The sequence below is a fragment of the Oncorhynchus tshawytscha genome, linkage group LG10, assembly GCF_018296145.1.
Source record: "Oncorhynchus tshawytscha isolate Ot180627B linkage group LG10, Otsh_v2.0, whole genome shotgun sequence".
NCBI classification, from domain to species: Eukaryota; Metazoa; Chordata; class Actinopteri; order Salmoniformes; family Salmonidae; genus Oncorhynchus; species Oncorhynchus tshawytscha.
The window spans coordinates 56,106,060-56,123,976 of record NC_056438.1 but is presented as its reverse complement, the minus strand read 5'-3'; the positions used below and the strand labels follow the sequence as shown (position 1 = coordinate 56,123,976).

At 42.7% G+C, this 17,917-nt stretch overlaps 1 protein-coding gene and 1 long non-coding RNA gene across 3 annotated transcripts in view; both read right to left on the bottom strand.

The window, feature by feature from the left end:
• LOC112260467 (beta-1,4-galactosyltransferase 2) overlaps nucleotides 1–17,917 on the bottom strand; it is a 134,287-nt gene that overhangs the window by 24,567 nt on the left and 91,803 nt on the right. The window lies entirely within an intron of this gene.
• Nucleotides 13,923–17,080, bottom strand: LOC112260469. Of its 2 annotated transcripts, none has more exons than XR_002955020.1 (3): nucleotides 16,428–17,080; nucleotides 14,910–15,010; nucleotides 13,923–14,592 (listed from the first exon to the last, which is right to left on the bottom strand). It is a non-coding gene; the product is annotated as an uncharacterized LOC112260469 (long non-coding RNA). The 2 variants fall into 2 exon arrangements; XR_002955021.1 differs by having other exon boundaries at nucleotides 14,910–16,522; nucleotides 16,791–17,080.

The window sequence follows — 17,917 nt, the reverse complement described above, 5'->3', positions numbered from 1 at the left end:
CACCCCAAAATCAAGCAAATCTCATCACTCAGCACAACAACAGAAAGTTCCTGACTATTTTTCTGGGTTGTTCTGAAATATTAATTGTCCAATATTTCATGCATTTCAGTGTCAGATTCAGCTTCAGGTTGGAAAAGGTTTTCATGCTTAACCTTCACCAGCAGACATGTATCTGTCTGTGTTGTCAATCTACAAAAAGTAACCTTGAATGAAAAGAGACTGGCAGTAGCCTTAAGGTGAGGGGATTCCTTAACTATTGACAGAATAAGGAGGAGCTAGAAAATTATGTATTTTTTTTATCATTCCAAAATTCTAACTATAGTACACCTAAAATGACTGATGTTTGGGCGTATGGTACTGTCCAATCCACCATTACCTTCAGCCCATACCTGACAGACGCATCCGTAGAAACTCCACAACTTCCAAGAACAGGAGACAGAGAGATAACTTTCCCTTCCATCTTACAGTATTGTCCTGTCCTGCCTCTCTCTGGCAGCTCAGTGGTGTTCTCTCTATACATGCCCTGTGAGAGGCAATCAACCCCATTATCTTTATCTGATAATCACCAGGATAACTCATCAGGGCTCTCCCTCTGTATCGCCACTGTGTTGCCACGCCGACGCTGTCTCCCTCCAACTCTCCCAGCTGGCTGACCGACCGCAGTCACAGTCTGATGTACCTGGACAGTTGCTATGGAGACAGATTAGGTCCAACCCTCAGACCCAGCGATGCCTGGGTCATTCTTGAGTGATTGCATTCAGCGTTGTCGGACGGACTGCCGCCGTGCGCTGAGTTTATCAGTCCTCAGCAGACTGACCCTATCACCCATTGCTGCTATCAATGCAGGGTGAGGGAGGTCACCAGTGAGAACTAAACTAGATTGAGGGCCGTCGCTGACCGCGTGTGTGTGTGTGTGTGTGTGTGTGTGTGTGTGTGTGTGTGTGTGTGTGTGTGTGTGTGTGTGTGTGTGTGTGTGTGTGTGTGTGTGTGTGTGTGTGTGGCTGTGTGTGTAAGGGAACAAGTTGCATAATAAGGTAAAGCATGACACTATCAGATAAAACTCAAATATGCACTCTGTTTTAAGATGATTCACTGTTCAATACCTAACAACTTGCTGATGTTGTTTTTGTAAACTACAGTATCTTTGATTTGGAGGCGTGATCTCCTCTTCACATCAACATCTAGAATTCTAGCACGCTCATTAAAGCCCCATTAGCATTTGCTTTCATAATAACCATATTCCACCATAGCATTGTCTTTATGAAAGCTCTTACAAGGGAGAGGTGCTGGCTGGCGAAGGGCCAGGCTAACTCATTTCCAGTAATGAATCAGGGCTATTGAAGCAAAGACAATTCCCGTCATAATAAAGGCTACGCACTCCAGAGAATTCAATTGGAGGTTCTCTTTGTCTCATCAATAGCTTTACATCGAAAATCACACTGGAGGAACATGACAAAACAGGCCATAAAATACTGTGCGAGACATAAGACATGGACAAGCACGCAATTATCTCACGAAGCCACTGAGGCACGCAGTACATGTACACACATCGATCCAACAGTATGCTCCACTCTGATGCTGTGCTGCTGCATAAGCTGCATAGCTGGTCGAATGTAAAGCAGAGAGATTAGAAGTAGCACAGGCATTCCAACATGAAAGTCAATATCAAATGGTTTGACATATTGGGCCTATCTATCTTAAGATGAATGCATTAACTGCAAGTCGCTCTGGATAAGAGCATCTGCTAAATTACTCAAATGCAAAATGCAATTCAAAACCTCCCTTGAGGATTAAAGAGTTCATGGTACAAAACATAAAACATAATGCATGCATTAAAGGAACTATGGCTAGGTACTGTGCAGCAGGAATGTACACTGATAAACAAGCAGACTGTAGCATTTGGAATGTTGTGACATGACAGCATAGGTCACAGTAGCTTTATGGGAGGTTTGGTGGCATGTGTCACTCAGTGCAGATCAGCACACATCATCAGTCATCCAGGCAGCGACAGCCAACCAGGACTGTCCTTCACTCACTGTGTTGTTCTCAAATGGCTTCGGCCAACATGTCCCTGAATTAGACTGAGACAAGCAGCACTCAGGCCATGGGGAGCAGGTGGTAACTGCCACATCACAAAGGCAGGAGTCACAGGAGTCAGACGTGCCAAATGATCACGGAGGTGGAAAGAGAGGATTTACTGGACCACTCTCAACAGTTTGACAAGCTGAGCCAAGACATTCTACATTGTTGCATTATTAGGAGGATGTTCCATGTTAACTGGGCCAGGTGCCTGTGGATGACTCTCTGGGTGGGTGAGTCACGCATAGTGTTGATGGCTTCAAATCACTTTGTATTAGGAGCAATTGGGCACAAGCTGCCTCGCAATAATACTGACGGAGGCTCCTCAAATCCCCCTGTCACTGTGAGTTATACCCCCGTTCGTTGGTGTTATTGCTGCTAAGAGAAGAACAAAACATTTGGGGCTTCTGCTGTGTAAGCATGCACGACAAGCCCTGCTAATTTGATTGCGATGTTCTCGTATCTGTCCGGATGCATTAAGCATACATGGCATGAAAAGACCGCTTATCCTGCCATTTACTTTTAAGGCAACTCTCCACATGCAACTAACTGGATCTCATGCGAGCATGCCACAAAACATTTGGAAATATCATTAACAACATCCCACAAAGAAGGACCTTTCTGCTGTAGTATTGGTATACAAGAGATATTGAGTGAAACAAATTACTAGCCTAGATGTGGTTCACATCAGCAAATAATTAATTTCTTGGTTTTACTGTAGGTTTGTGTGAAAGCGCCTTTAATGACCTCGGATAGTCAACTGAACATGAAAAGGCTTCAACCCAATCAGAGAAACCAGTTAACATCTCTTTGATAGTTGATTAAAGAATAGATGTAACATAACTGTAATCTCATATCCCTTTCCATTACCAACTGCAACATGATACACTAACTATTATGAAAGAGCATATTCTACTCTTAGGGAAGAGAGAGCGAGAGAGAGACGGAGAGACAGAGAGACGGAGAGAGACAGATACAGAGAGAGAGAGAGAGAGAGGGAGAGACGGAGAGACGGAGAGAGATGGAGAGAGACAGAGAGAGAGAGGGAGACAGAGAGAGAGAGAGATGGAGAGAGACAGAGAGAGAGAGGAGACAGAGAGAGAGAGAGAGAGACGGAGAGACGGAGAGACGGAGAGAGAGACAGAGATACAGAGAGAGAGAGAGAGGACGAGAGACGGAGAGACAGATACAGAGAGAGAGAGAGAGAGAGAGAGAGACAGTGAGACGGAGAGAGACAGAGAGAGAGAGAGAGAGAGACGGAGAGAGATGGAGAGAGACCGAGAGAGAGAGGGAGACAGAGAGAGAGAGAGAGACAGAGAGAGAGAGAGACAGAGAGAGAGAGAGAGAGAGAGAGAGGGAGACAGAGAGACGGAGAGAGAGGGAGAGAGAGAGAGAGAGAGAGAGAGAGAGAGAGAGAGAGAGAGAGAGAGAGAGAGAGAGAGAGAGAGAGAGAGAGAGAGAGAGAGAGAGAGAGAGAGAGAGAGAGAAATTCCTCATTGATCAACAGACACCATTATAGGATAAAGTATCTCATTGAAAAAACTGTACACAAGATGAGACAAGTTGTCACAAGATGATCTATTCCATTGGACATGTGATATGAATATCAATCCAAACTAATTAAACCTGTTAGTTATACATGGCCTGGTTTGAAATTGTAACAGACATTAGCAAAATGGAGCAGTCTCCAACTCATCGGCTGTAGTGTGATTAACACACCATGGCTTCCACTTGGGCGTTCTCCCAAATGGCACCCTATTCCCTACAAAGTGCACTACTTTTGACCAGGGCCTATAAGGATCTGGTCAAAAGTAGTGCACTATACAGGGAATATGATGCCATTTGGGACATACGCTTGGTTATTAACTGGTGCAGTGAGATACTGATAAGGCTTTTACTGGGCCGAGGGAACATAAATCACCTATTTGTAAATAAACGTGGTTGATACAGAGATAGTGCCTGTATGATGTATTAGGAATTTTAAAACTGTTGTTTATTCATGACCATACATACAGGGTCAATACATTTTGAGACAGCAGCAGGGGCGTCATGCACCCGTTTAGAGGGGCACAAAGTACGTGAGAATGGATGGGGTTGGAGAATTTTGCATTTTTCAGACACCTGAAACAGATTTTTCCTGCAATCTAGAGCCATAATCATAATACCTAATTGCCATTTTAATGAGGATGTCATTCTGACTGTTGTAAATCACACATTTCAATATAATGCACTAACATGCCTAGGATGCTAGACCAACCAAACAGGATGCTAGGCCAACCAAACAGGATGCTAGGCAAACCAAACAGGATACTAGGCCAACCAAACAGGATGCTAGGCAAACCAAACAGGATACTAGGCCAACCACACAGGATACTAGGCCAACCACACAGGATACTAGGCCAACCACACAGGATGCTAGGCCAACCACACAGGATACTAGGCCAAGCACACAGGATACTAGGCAAACCACACATGATTTGTTTCTCTTCCAGGATGGAAGGTGGAGAGAGTTGATGGACTCCTCTCTCTGTGGTGGATGGATGGCTTGCTGTTAAATGACTGGATGGTTCACTTTCAACCATGTCCCCTGAGCCGGAAACAACTACTATGTTTTACTGTAGCATGTAGACTTGGTCTATCTATCTGATGACATGCAAGTGTCTCTCTACTGTCTCTGTTTGACGAAGATGTCGGCAAAGGGATTTCCTCCCTATCTTTTTCATTTCCATTTTAGAGCATATTTTAACTATAACATAGCTCCTCATGATACATGCATAACTCTGGATCAACTACAGTACAGTTGGTACTTTCAATTGTAATCTGTACCCAAATGGCACCCTATTCCCTAAATAGTGTACTACTTTTGATCAGGCTTTGGTAGCGCACTATGTAAGGAATATGGTGACATTTCTGACACAACCCTACTGCCAGTACTGCAGTATTCCATTTGTTAATTAAAATACTATCCACAAGAGCTTTTATAAGAACTGCCTATTCATTCCCCTTCACAGAGATATTAGAAATTGAATAGGAATGCCACTCTCTTAAATTAACCTGTTAACTGGATAAAAAAGGGATGTTGTTATCCCCCACATTGACTACATTCACTCCCCCCCAAAAAGATACAAATATATATGTTTTGTCGTCACATAGGTGGAGTAAAATGTGTTGTTTTACAGGGTCAGCCTCCTTGCTCAAGGGCACGTCGACAGATTGAATAACTGTAGCACTCTTTTCACGTCAGTAAACCGGAGATTTGACTTTACAAATGAAACGTGGTCGGAAGATGTGTAACTATCCTCCTAGTACATAGGGTTGCAAAGGGTCAGAAACTTTCCGATAAATTTCTGAAATTTTTCATGGGAAGTTAAACTCTGGAATTTGGGGAATTCTGCTTAAATTCATCAAAAATGTTAGCTTACAACAGTCAACCTTTTTTTGTGGGATACACATCAGGCAATTCTAGGTCTTGTGGCATATTTTGGATAAACTATCCCCAATTCAATGGAACTGCAACCCTCTGCATGCACAGTGCATTCTTCCATCACATGTACAGCTGATTCTCAAGATCTTGCAAACTAATGAGATGCTATTTAGCCCACACTACTACACTGTCTGAGCCAAGGACCACATGCTTTCTGGTAAGTTTTGATTACAATACTGGGTGGGGTGAATATATTTTATATGACATACATTATTTTTTGTTAATTAGTAAATAGTAGGCTACAGCAAAGTGTGTTTAAATCATTTCTAACTTGTTAACAATTTCTGATAGTTTGTTTTTGCTACCGTGTGGGTTTTAGCTTGCTTGAGCCTGCTAACTGAGGAGTGTTAATTCACCTGTTTCCATACATGTTTCATTTTAAAACATTTATCTTACAAAGGAGTTGTTTAGTCTAACCGTTTAACTCGATCTGTACATGGAATTGTATTTGGGTTTTTTAAAACTAATTTTTCTCTAATCTTTACAGGAAAATGCCACAGGCACTATCTGATGTGTGGAGACATTTCACTGCAGCTAATGCAGAAGGAAAAGCTGTATACATTTGCAAATGCAGTGCAAAATCATATGTGAAGAATGCAAGAAAGATGTAGAATCATCTGGCCATGTGCATAAAGTTCCCTCAGTGCTCACAACAAGCAACCTCAATGGAGGAACGTAGTCAGAGAAATGCTGGTGAATGTCTTGCTCAAGCTGTGTATGGAACTGGTTCACCTCTGATGCTCACAGGCAATGTGTATTGGAAGAGATTTCTGAATGTTTTTTGCCCAGCATACACCCCTCCAACCAGACATGCTTTATCTACTCATTTGCTAGATGCAAAGTTCAACTAATTTAAAGTGAAGGTCAAGCAAATCATAGAGAAATCAGAATGTACTGCAATCATCTCTGTTGGGTGGTTGAATGTTTGTGGGCAAGGAATAATTAACTACATCATCTCCACCCCTCAACCAGTATTCTACAAGAGCACAGACACAAGGGACAACAGACACACCGGTCTCTACATTGCAGATGAGCTGAAGGTAGTCATCAATGACCTTGGACCACAGCAGGTATTTGCACTGGTGACAGACAATGCTGCAAACATGAAGTCTGCTTGGTCTAAAGTGGAGGAGTCCTACCCTCACATCACACCCATTGGCTGTGCTGCTCATGCATTGAATCTGCTCCTCAAGGACATCATGGCACTGAAAACAACGGATACACTCTACAAGAGAGCCAAGGAAATGGTTAGGTATGTGAAGGCTCATCAAGTTATATCAGCAATCTACCTCACCAAGCAAAGTGAGAAGAATAAGAGTACCACATTAATTCTATTAACGACTAGAGAGAACATTGTATGAAATCATGTTCCTCATGATGTGTTCCAAGCACAAATCATCTCAATGTAGTCCAGGGAGAGAGTCCAGGGAGAGAGGAAGACAACCAAAGCTTTAGTTTCTAGATTATCATTTTACAGATGTATGTTGAAAACGTTTTTGGGAGACGCGATGGATCTTTGGGGACCATTCAATATTCCTTTTATTTTGTTGTTCAGTGAAATCATCCCATGTGAAGAGTTAACTCATTTAATTAAAGTTAAATTCATAACAAAATAGTTTTTTTTTTAAATTTCTATTAGAAGGATTTAATCATTTGCAATTATGTCTACTTATGATAAGGTCAAATGTTTATGTTTTCTGTCTCCATATGATCTGCTAAATATATCCAATGCAAAAAAACATCTACATTTAATTGGTATTATTATTAATTTGCATATATTTCCGTTAATTCCCATATATTCCCATTAATTCCCATGGAAAGATTCCACCTCTGAATATTCCCCAAAATGTGCAACCCTACTAGTACCTTCAGGCCTATGCACAGATACATAATTAGAAATGCAGCTACATGTCTGTGAAAATCCTCACATTAGTCAAGATGAGAGCGTCTACACCTGGCGAGCAGCAGTCTTTGCAGGAGCACATGTAGTAGTACTATCAGAATGATACGAATGTAAATTAATACTGTACTTGGTCCCAGTGGTGAGCATTGGAACATGATCAAGAGCCTTCAGAATGCTCTCTTTCATTATTCCAAGAGCATCTGTCTCATCATGTCTTGTGTTGCTTTACACCATGTGTTGAGAATCATTGAAATAGAGAATCATCATTCTATTAACGACTAGAGAGAACATTGTATGAAATCATGTTCCTCATGATGTGTTCCAAGCACAAATCATCTCAATGTAGTCAAATGGCGTGCTGGTAAATATATCCTACCTGGGAAAATCTGAACACATTCTGTCAAGTATATCATAATTGCTGTATGTTATTACTGTAAATCCAATATCGTACTGTTTATTGAATGTTTGAGCCTGGGTATTTTATTATTATTTTTTAATGGATTTACTCAGACTGGCAACATATTTGTTTTGGTATTTGAACAGAGTGGTGTATATAAAACAGAAACATTCTGTACTGAGTATTCTGGCTTCATACCCGTCATAAAATATTGGACATGTGAACATGAAGCTATTGATGCATTTGCTGGGTGGTTGAAGGGGGATCCTTGCATGGCAGGATTTGATTCCATTTCCTTTCTTTGTAAATTGATTCCACCTGAACTGTGTCAATTCTCAGTGCCCTGGACAACAATGTGATTGGATGGGGGTAGCCTAAATCCTTTTATATATTTATCTCAGGTCAGTCTATAATTAAAGCATGACAAAAGCTGACCAATTTACCACTGCTTTAAAGGTCAGCAATATGGAGAACAAACAATGGCTACATCTCACATGGCATCCTAGTGCCTTTAAAGTGCACTACGTTTGACGAATCGAATGCGAAAGTGCACTTAAAGCTTCTTGTCTACGTCAACTTTGTAGTGCACTATAAAGGGAATAGGATGCCATTTGGGACACAGATCTCCTGCTGTGGCCCCTGCTGTCTATAACAACTCTCAGTATGGGCAGTTTAGATAGGTTAACCCCCAGTTCCATAGCCGCAGGAGCCCAGAGCAGTCTGCTGCCTGTGTGTCCACCTCGACAACCTCAGTGTCAGAATGGTAATAACGCAACGCATTCTGTCCACCTGCAGTAGACAAACTCACCGTCAGAATGGAGAGGCAACGGCCCTGCAGCCAAACATACTGCAGTATGGACACTTTACTACAAGCAATGGAAGAAGATGCCATCCATGGTTGGTGTTAACCCTTGTCAAATGTTATCACTTTGTTGGCATCATCATGTATGCTGCGTTCGCAGGATTTTCCTACTGATTTGTGTTTGACCAATCAAATATTTAAATACTAAATCCACTCTCTTCAGTTTTGCAGACCCCAGACATTTTTAGATGGTTCATTATTAATATCTTGCACATGAAAAAGACAAATAAACTGCATCCAACATGTGCATTAGACATTATTAACAACATCAATACATGTTCCAATAAACATGAGTGAATAAAGCTGTCTCACAATCTAAAATGTAATTTTGTAAATGTCAAAAGAAGCAACTTGATCATTCCCACATAATTGCTGTCAAACAATCACAAAAAATGGGGCACATACACTGAGTGCACAAAACATTAAGAACACTTTCCTATTTATGATTTGTCCCCCCCCCACCTTCAGAACAGCCTCAATTTGTCAGAGCATGGACTCTACAAGGTGTCGGAAGCCTTTGAAAAGTGATGCTGGCCACTGTTGACTCAAATGCTTTCCACAGTTTTGTCAAGTTGGCTGGATGTCCTTTGGGTGGTGGACCATTCTTGATACACACAGGAAAATGTTGAGCACAAAAAACCCAGCAGCGTGGCAGTTCTTGACACAAACCGGTGCACCTGGCATCTACTACCATACCCCATGCAAAGGCACTTCAATATTTATACTATCCATGTCTCAATTGTCTCAAGGATTAACAATCCTTCTTTAACCTGTCTCCTCCCCTTCATCTACACTGATTGAAGTGACATCAATAAGGGATCATAACTTTCACCTAGATTCAGCTGGTCAGTCTATAACATGGTGTTCTTAATGTTTTGTACACTCAGTGTATAAAGAGAGAGGCAATTAAATAATTAGTCTTTGATTTTCTAAATGGACCTCATTCTGCTCCAACCACCAGTAATAGGATTGTGTATTTAAACCCTGGTGTGTGTGTGTGTGTGTGTGTGTGTGTGTGTGTGTGTGTGTGTGTGTGTGTGTGTGTGTGTGTGTGTGTGAGAGAGAGAGAGAGAGAGAGAGAGTGTGAATAGCAGGATTTACAGTTAGATGACACTGCTTTTACACTTTAATTACCCATCCAATTACACTGAATAAAACAGGGAAGTGCACACACACAATTTAATAAATTAATGGCATGACTCCACTTCTATCCATAAATGACATGGATTCAAGAATGGCAAATGCCATTAGAAAAATCGAACAACTAAGACCCAAAGTAGTACTTAGGAGATAGAAGGATAGAAGATCCATCCGTTACAATGACACTAGGATTTCATGAATTACATGAATATGACGTAACTAGACCATTGTAGGTTTGAGCTAGTTAGATGTGTCCTTTGTTGTGGAATAGAAACAGATCCGGATGAATTCAATGCTTAACATGGCTCCCCTTAGAGAGTACTGGAGCTCCAGATCAAATTGCTACTTCAAATCTAACATCAAACAACAAAGCATGTCAGGTATATCATAAAATGTGTCTAGAAACTTGAATCATTAGTGCAGCTGTCTAGACAGAGACTATTGAAAACAAATTCATGGTCTAGGTTGTTTTGGGTTGTTTTGTATTCATCTCTGCCTTTAAAATAAGTATCTGGTGAGTTGTATTGGAAATACAGTCGTTATTTGTAGCTCATTGAGTGTGCAGACAACTGTCCTTGATATAGAGAGTGCATGGGTGATGTAAATACAAGCACGTATGAGTAGACCCAAGTAGCCAATACTACATGCGGATACAATGCCTTGCGAAAGTATTCACCCCCCTTGGCATTTTGTTGCCTTACAACCTGGAATTAAAACAGATTTTTGGGGGGTTTGTATCATTTGATTTACACAACATGGCTACCACTTTGAAGATGCAAAATATTTTATATTGTGAAACAAACAAGAAATATTAGAAAAAAACTGAACACCCGACAGTGCATAACTATTTACCCCCACAAAGTCAATACTTTGTAGAGCCACCTTTTGCAGCAATTACAGCTGCAAGTCTCTATAAGCTTGGCACATCTAGCCACTGGGATTTTTGCCTATTCTTCAAGGCAAAACTGCTGATTCTCATTTGGATTGAGGTCTGGGCATTGACTAGGCCATTCCAAGACATTTAAATGTTTCCCCTTAAACCACTCGAGTGTTGCTTTAGCAGGATGCTTAGGATCATTGTCCTGCTGGAAGGTGAACCTCCGTCCCAGTCTCAAATCTCTGGAAGACTGAAACAGGTTTCCCTCAAGTATTTCCCTGTATTTAGCGCCATCCATCATTCCTTAAATTCTGACCAGTTTCCCAGTCCCTGCCGATGAAAAACATCCCCACAGCAAGATGCTGCCACCACCATGTTTCACTGTGGGGATGGTATTCTCAGGGGGATGAGAGGTGTTGGGTTGGTGCCAGACATAGTGTTTTCCTTGGTTGCCAAAAAGCTCAATTTAGTCTCATCTGACCAGAGTACCTTCTTCCATATGTTTGGGGAGTCTCCCACAAGCCTTTTGGAGAACACCAAACATGTGTGCTTATTTTTTTCTTTAAGCAATAGCTTTTTCTGGCCACTCTTCCATAAAGCCCAGCTCTGTGGAGTGTACGGCTTAAAGTGGTTCTATGGACAGTGTCACATTCTGACCATAGTTCTTGTGTGTTTTCCTTGTTTTAGTGTTGGTCAGGACGTGAGCTGGGTGGGCATTCTATGTTGTGTGTCTAGTTGGTTTGTTTCTGTGTTTGGCCTGATATGGTTCTCAATCAGAGGCAGGTGTTAGTCATTGTCTCTGATTGGGAACCATATTTAGGTAGCTTGTTTTGTGTTGGGGTTTGTGGTTGATTGTTTCCGTGTCTGTGTTTGTTTTCACCACACAGGACTGTTTCGGTTTTCACATTTATTGTTTTGTATTTTGTGTAGTGTTCTCGGTTATCGTCTTTATTAAAGATGTTTAACACTAATCACTCTGCGCTTTTGTCCTCTCCTTCCCAGGAAGAAAGCCGTTACAGATAGATACTCCAATCTCCGCTGTGGAGCTTTGCAGCTCCTTCAGGGTTATCTTTGGTCTCTTTGTTGCCTCTGATTAATGCCCTTGCCTGGTCTGTGAGTTTTGGTGGGCGGCCCTCTCTTGGCAGTTTTGTTGTGGTGCCATATTCTTTCCATTTTTTAATAATGGATTTAATGGTGCTCCGTGGGATGTTCAAAGTTTCGGATATTTTTCTATAACCCAACCCTGATCTGTACATCTCCACAACTTTGTCCCTGACCTGTTTGAAGAGCTCCTTGGTCTTCATGGTGCCACTTGCTTGGTGGTGCCTCTTGCTTAGTGGTGTTGCAGTGTCTGGGGCCTTTGAAAACAGGTGCTGAGATCATGTGACACTTAGATTGCACACAGGTGGAGTTTATTTAATTAATTGTGTGATTTCTGAAGGTAATTGTTTGCACCAGATCTTATTTAGGGGCTTCATCGCAAAGGGGGTGAATATACACTGCTCAAAAAAATAAAGGGAACACTTCAACAACACAATGTAACTCCAAGTCAATCACACTTCTGTGAAATCAAACTGTCCACTTAGGAAGCAACACTGATTGACAATACATTTCACATGCTGTTGTGCAAATGGAATAGACAACAGGTGGAAACTATAGGCAATTAGCAAGACACCCCCAATAAAGGAGTGGTTCTGCAGGTGGTGACCAGACCACTTCTCAGTTCCTATGCTTCCTGGCTGATGTTTTGGTCACTTTTGAATGCTGGCGGTGCTTTCACTCTAGTGGTAGCATTAGACGGAGTCTACAACCCACACAAGTGGCTCAGGTAGTGCAGCTCATCCAGGATGGCACATCAATGCGAGCTGTGGCAAGAAGGTTTGCTGTGTCTGTCAGCGTAGTGTCCAGAGCATGGAGGCGCTACCAGGAGACAGGCCAGTACATCAGGAGAGGAGGAGGCCGTAGGAGGGCAACAACCCAGCAGCAGGACCACTACCTCCACCTTTGTGCAAGGAGGAGCAGGAGGAGCACTGCCAGAGCCCTGCAAAATGACCTCCAGCAGGCCACAAACGTGCATGTGTCTGCTCAAACGGTCAGAAACAGACTCCATGAGGGTAGTATGAGGGCCCGACGTCCACAGGTGGGGGTTGTGCTTACAGCCCAACACCATGCAGGACGTTTGGCATTTGCCAGAGAACACCAAGATTGGCAAATTCGCCACTGGCGCCCTGTGCTCTTCACAGATGAAAACAGGTTCACACTGAGCACATGTGACAGACTTGACAGTCTGGAGACGCCGTGGAGAACGTTCTGCTGCCTGCAACATCCTCCAGCATGACCGGTTTGGCGGTGGGTCAGTCATGGTGTGGGGTAGCATTTCTTCGGGGGGCCGCACAGCCCTCCATGTGCTCGCCAGATGTAGCCTGACTGCCATTAGGTACCGAGATGAGATCCTCAGACCCCCTGTGAGACCATATGCTGGTGCATATGGTTCCTCCTAATGCAAGACAATGCTAGACCTCATGTGGCTGGAGTGTGTCAGCAGTTCCTGCAAGAGGAAGGCATTGATGCTATGGACTGGCCCGCCCGTTCCCCAGACCTGAATCCAATTGAGCACATCTGGGACATCATGTCTCGCTCCATCCACCAACGCCACGTTGCACCACAGACTGTCCAGGAGTTGGCGGATGCTTTATTCCAGGTCTGGGAGGAGATCCCTCAGGAGACCATCCGCCACCTCATCAGGAGCATGCCCAGGCGTTGTAGGGAGGTCATACAGGCATGTGGAGGCCACACACACTACTGAGCCTCATTTTGACTTGTTTTAAGGACATTACATCAAAGTTGGATCAGCCTGTAGTGTGGTTTTTCACTTTAATTTTGAGTGTGACTCCAAATCCAGACCTCCATGGGTTGATAAATTTGATTTCCATTGATAATTTTTGTGTGATTTTGTTGTCAGCACATTCAACTATGTAAAGAAAAAAGTATTTAATAAGAATATTTCATTCTTTCAGATCTAGGAAGTGTTATTTTAGTGTATATGCACGCACCACTTTTCTGTAAAAAATATTTTTATTTATTTTTTAAACAAGTAGTTTTTTAAATTTCACTTTACCTATTTGGACTATTTTGTGTATGTCCATTACATGAAATCCAAATAAAAATCCATTTAAATTACAGGTTGTAATGCAACAAAACAGGAAAAATGCCAAGGGCGTGAATACTTTTGCAAGGCACTGTTTGCAATGGTTCCACTGAGGTTAAAGTCGGCATTTGAAAAGAGATGCTATTCTATTCTGCAGTAAAGCAAACAAGCTATTGAACTGATCTTCCAAACAGTCAAGAGCAAATGCAGCCAATTCTGAGATCACATCTGAGTTCCAACCGTATCATCATCCTCATTCTCAATATCCACAAAGTCCAACAGACACCCTACAATCACAGTCAGTCACTGGTTATTCCTGACAGACGTTTTCCATTACTGCTTGATATTTGTGACTCATGTTCTCATTTCAGGACTACCGACCATCAAGACAACAGCTGTGGCATAGCAGGCCAGATCCTGCTTGTGTCCCAAATAGCACCCTATTCCATACTTTTGACCAGATCCCTATGGGTCCTGGTCAAAAGTAGTGCACTATAAAAGGAAATAGGGTGTCATTTGGGGACACAGTCCCTGAGACCCTGAGAGTGTGATGAGTGAATAGAGTTAAGGGCTCTCCTCCTCTCTTCTGCTCTCCTCTCCCTTTCACCTCTGCTGGTGCATGATGGATTAGGAAGGCTGTGTTGGATCCAGGGGGCGAGTAGCCTTGTCCGTCCCTGATTGGCACTCCGATAAGCTCGGAGGCTGGCGCGGTGGAGAGGGAGAGGAGGGAAAGAGAGAGGAGAGGGAGATTAGGAGAGAGGAGAGAAAGGGGGACAAAGGGGGAGAGACACACCCACAGGACCTTTCTTCTTTGAAGGACAGCCCATTACATGGTCAGGGTTGAGCGCTGCCGACTGGACCAGCCCTGCATACACAGTGATGTGATTGTGCTGACGCCCACAGGTCATAGCTCATCTCACCCCCACCCCCCTTGGCTGCATGGCGTGGACTAGCGTTAGCACCTAGCGGCTGATTGAACTGGCTTCAGGGGGTCAAGGTGCCAGACATCCGTTACTCACGATTAGCCGTGTTCCACTCCAGCAGCTTGTAATTGCAGAGTCAGGTTTCATTGGGTTTGCAGGAGGCAGGCTCTCTATACCCCAGTGGTGAAGCCTCTAGACTGTCGTGGAAGTACAGTATATAGGTTATGACCTGACACTCCCTCCATATTAAGAACATGTCAAAGAAGAGGATATTTGATAGAAACTTTAACACACTACTGCTCTACTAAGTTCTAGGTAGGTCTGTCAAAGTCTGTTCAGGCTATGTTTTTAAAATGTAATCAATGAGGTGTAGTGGTCGAGGACAAATTGAGTTTCTCTACTGTATCTGTCTCCTGATGAAATGATTTACATTTTATTGCCCAGAAACAAAGTGTGTAATTTAGTATTAAGAGACCAGAGAGGTCACAGGGGTGTGAGGGAAGAAAGCTGAAAGGCATTGAGATTGAAGGACGTGTCGAACATCTTGACAAGATGCACATCCCGGTGGTCTATTTCATTTTTCATGAGAGCCACATAGAGCTTCAGCCCTGAAAACAGAAACGTCAGGCTAGGGAGTCCTTGAGAATAACAATATCTGATACTACACCAATCAATAATATGAATCATTTCAGCTGAGAACTGAAAAGCTCTATTGACAGGAGAGCTTTTTCTCCCAGATTAGATGTGGAGTTTTCTTGACCACTTCTACCATGAATGTAATTGTCTAACTCCACCGCTATACTGTACATTCTGTATATTATAACAAGGAGTGTTTGTTCAACACTATATGTGTTGATTTGAATGGAGGTTGTTTGGATGTTATTCATTTAAGGGCGCTGATAATGCACTGTATACAGGACATAGTTCTGACATAACATTTGGCCTAGTTCCTTCCATGGAGTGTTTAACATATTATATGGGCTTTCTGCTGTTGGCAGGTCATTATTTCATCTCACTGTCGCTGCGATTCTAGAGTCCTCAAGCTTTAGCAGTGGTGCAGAAATACAATCCCGCACCACACCAGAGAGTGAGAGAGACGTCCTCCCAGCAAAGCACGCTGTGCTAAGGATTATTTTAGACATTCTCAGATAGAGGTGGGAGGGAAATATGAGAGAGAAAGAGAAAGAGAGAGAGAGGACGAGTTCCTTTCCAACAATACAAAGACAGCAGGAGTACCAGCCAGTATGCAATGCTTAATCTTGCCTATCCTTGGAATTACACTCCACAACCATTGGCATTACAGGGACGTAATATAATATGTTTCCTTCCATTATGTTTTATTTATGACGGGCTTAATACATTAACAATTGAGGAGGGATTGATTCAAGGCCTCGTCGTTGAAAGAGTGAGAGAATTGTTGGAAGGTTTATTACAGAATCAATTAAGTTTACCCCCGGCTTACACAAAGCCCCAGCACCATCAGCATGCTATGGTTTGCTGTCACTCCGAGTGGCTCCTATCCTGCCTCTGATAAGGATTGCTGGCTTGGTAGAGAACAACAGGCAACTCAAATAATATTAATATTAGAAATTGGAGGCAGGAAGAATGAATCACCTTGGAATATGAATTACATTTTCACCAGGTTTTACGGTGATTTGTCAATGTCATGGGAATTGGGCAGGATTTCCCTTGTCTCTTGAATAGCGAGGCTGTCAGACACAGAGAGAAGGGTGAGATTGTATATAACAAAGGAGGCACTGTATAAATATCATGACATTTCAACCCAAAAGAGAGAAAGAGAGAACCTGAAATCCATAGTGCGAAGCGACAGGATTCGTTAAGTAATTTATGTAGTTAGCTAAATGGAAAACTCTAATACTTAGGCTGTCACACCCTGATCTGTTTCACCTGTCTTGTGCTTGTCTCTGCCCACCAGGTGTCTCACATTTCCCCCCATTATCCCCTGTGTCCTTATACCTGCGTTTTCTGTTGGTCTGTTGCTAGTTGGTCTCGTCTTGTCTTACCAGCGTGTTCTCCCATTTGCCATTTTTTCAAGTTTCTGTTTTCTAGTCCTCCCGGTTCTGACCTCTGCCTGCCCTGACCCTGCCTGCCGTTCTGTCCCTTGTTGACGCTGTCTTGGATTACCGACCTCTGCCTGTCCTGGACCTGCCGTTTGCCTGCCCCCTGTTTTGTAATAAACATCTGCGATTCTAAATGTTTGCCTCCTGTGTCTGCATCTGGGTCTTATCCTGAGTCGTGTTATAGGCTAAATCATGATCCCTCGAACACAGTTAATATTTGACTTTATTTATCACTTGACTACCACATCTAATGATATCCACATGTAGGCATCCTTAAGATTCCCGGTCACACGAGAAAAGTGTTGTCTTGAGACTACCACTTTATGATCATCTACCATGTTCATTGAGCTCTAAGTCCATTTATTTTATGGTTGTCGACTAAACCTTGAGGACTGTTTTTCTTTCTCTCTGCGTTCTGCCTTTAATGGGACAAAGTGGTAAATAACACTCTGAGTCCTAATGGACACCTAAGAGAAAGGGAAAGGAAAGGGAGACACCTAGTCAGTTGCACAACTGAATGAATACAACTGAAATGTGTCTTCCGCTTTTAACCCAACCGCACCGAATCAGAGAGTTTGGGACCTAAGTGCTCAGCCAATAAAATAAAACATCAATTGCCTCTTTATTAATGCAGCATATGGCAATAGTGTACATCAGCCCTCTTTGGGACTTTTTTCCAAGCAAATAAGTACCAACGTACATCATCATCAAGTCATTGGCCTTTTCTCTTCTTCTACACTAAAAAACTGATAGACATCCTCGGTCTTCAGTGTAGTAATATTGTGCTTGCTCCTACTCCAAGCCCACCAATCATTCCAAATGTTCGTTCCCTGTCATCTTTGAGAATGATTCACCTCTTTCCCTCTCCTTCCTCTCTACTCTGAACAGAGACTTCTGTGTAATACTCTGCACTCCAGTTATGAACAGCCCAGTTCAGAGTCAGACTGGCTGCTTGTTTTCGCTGGGTCGGAGACTGTAACGCAAGTAGCTTTACACTGTCTGCTCTCCGCTCTGCAAAACAGT